Source organism: Alligator sinensis, unplaced genomic scaffold, assembly GCF_000455745.1.
Source record: "Alligator sinensis unplaced genomic scaffold, ASM45574v1 scaffold12_1, whole genome shotgun sequence".
Taxonomy (NCBI): Eukaryota; Metazoa; Chordata; order Crocodylia; family Alligatoridae; genus Alligator; species Alligator sinensis.
This window is the reverse complement of record NW_005841973.1, coordinates 3,041,183-3,043,407: the sequence shown is the minus strand read 5'-3', so window position 1 is coordinate 3,043,407 and position 2,225 is coordinate 3,041,183.

The window sequence follows — 2,225 nt, the reverse complement described above, 5'->3', positions numbered from 1 at the left end:
CCAGTTCAGTGCTCCCAAGATCTCTGACTCCATGCACCTTAATGGGGACTCTCTCTCTTTCTCTCTCGGCTTTCTACATCTATTGCACCAACTCACACATGGCTGCAACCATACCTTCACCCTTGTAATCGCAGCCAGTCAGAAAACAACCCCTGACCCCACACTAGTTAGCTTTAATTGGCCTTGCCATGTGGTCAGGCACTTTGGGCAGTTGCTTTCTAGTGTTTCTAGCTGTCACCACATAATGTTGCATTTAATTGCTCCTTTCAATTTATCTGAAGGTTGTTTAGCACACCCATCTGATTTGACAAGCCTCTGATTGTTTCTGATCAAAGATATTCCAGCGGGGTGGATCGAAGGGTTTATTGTCACAACCTGACTCTTTATGGGGAAAAAAAAATCTCAGTGCACATTAGTTACTGAAATCAGTGGAAGTTCGGTGCCTAGATGTGTTTGTAAAGCTGATGCCTCTTTAAATCTTCAGCCACTGAAATATTTTTATAAATGTGACCCTCCGTTCTTTGTAGGCTTCAGCCATAATCTTGCTAGATGATAAATAATGCAACTGCCACAACCCAGAAAGCCACTCGGAGAGAGAGTCTGCCAGCTTGTACTTTGTGAGACTGTACTTTATGCAACTGGTAATAAAATAAAGAAAGCAAAGAAATGATTAGGAAGAAAAATGATTTGGGAGGAAAAGAAGTGAAAATACTGCATTATTACCCTATCAGACAAGGAAGTAATAGAGACATTAGTTCAAACACTGAAGCCTTCTGTAGAGAGCAAACCACAAATCACTTCTAGGAAATCACCGAGAAATTAGAAAGGCATGGCAAATCGGCAAACTTAGGGCACATTCAGCTGTAATGTGATTCTGAGATCTCTTGGCATCTCACATTTAGGCCAAATTTATAACTCCAGCACTTATACATATTCAGAGGAGGTGATGGGCCAGATCCTCAGGAGGTTTCATAGTTAGAATGAAATGGTGTCAATTCGGGAAGTTCAATGGAGCCACAGTAATTTACATCAGCTGAGGACGCAGCTTTGTGGCTACGTTAGGAGGCTTAGAACCAGATCACCCTATGTGGGAAGATGGGGTGACGGTATCACCCCCCATGGGGCCAAGATCTGTTGGGATGATATGTCTCTAACCAGTCCCAGACTGAAAGAGCCCACAAAAAATGAGAAGCTCATTTGGGCAAAGAGGCTGGGTTATTCATTTTTAGCAAAGCAACGCCGCAGCTTCCTTTCTAAAGGCATTTCCTTCCTGAGGCTGCCTGTCCATACAAAATGCAAAGAGCAAGATCAGACTTCACGTTTGAAATAATTTCTCATCCTATTGGCACTCTATGGACCAATTGTGTTGTCCAGTAGTTTGTGCTAGGGTAGATACCCGCAGTCCTTCCCTTTGGGAGGCTGTGAGCAGCTACAATTAGTGACTGGACAGCCTTCTTGGGAGAAAGTATTAATTAACTGTAACAGAATAACATAATAGAAAATGACAAACCACCCACGTCTTTCTTCATGGCTGAACAGTAGGTCTTTTATTTTATATTGTAACCTAATTATGTAAAGAATCAGCAGTCCCGTGACTGGAGGATGATCTCTGCCATGGCTCATTGATGTGTCTTGATGTAACTGAAGAGTTCAATCCTTGAACCACAGATGTGTCCACAGCTGGGAGACAAGTCTGGGAGCTGACCCTGCCTGTGAAGACTGAGTCACTGATCATCTTCGAAAAGAGGGCTAGTCAGCCATGGGGTAGAAATCATCCTCGTATTGAGGGCTAGCTGACCACGGGGTAAAAATCATCCTTGAATTGGGGGCTAAACGACCACAGAGTAGAAATCATCCTTGAACTGAGGGCTAGCCGACCACAGGATACAAATCGTCCTCAAATCAAGGGATAGCTGACCATGGGATCGAAATCGTCCTTAAATTGAGGGATGGCCAACCATGGGGTTGAAATCCTCCTTGAATTGAGGACTAGCCGACCATGGGGTGGAAATCCTCCTTGAATTGAGGACTAGCCGACCATGGGGTGGAAATCCTCCTTGAATTGAGGACTAGCCGACCATGGGGTGGAAATCCTCCTTGAATTGAGGACTAGCCGACCATGGGGTGGAAATCCTCCTTGAATTGAGGACTAGCCGACCATGGGGTGGAAATCCTCCTTGAATTGAGGACTAGCCGACCATGGGGTGGAAATCCTCCTTGAATTG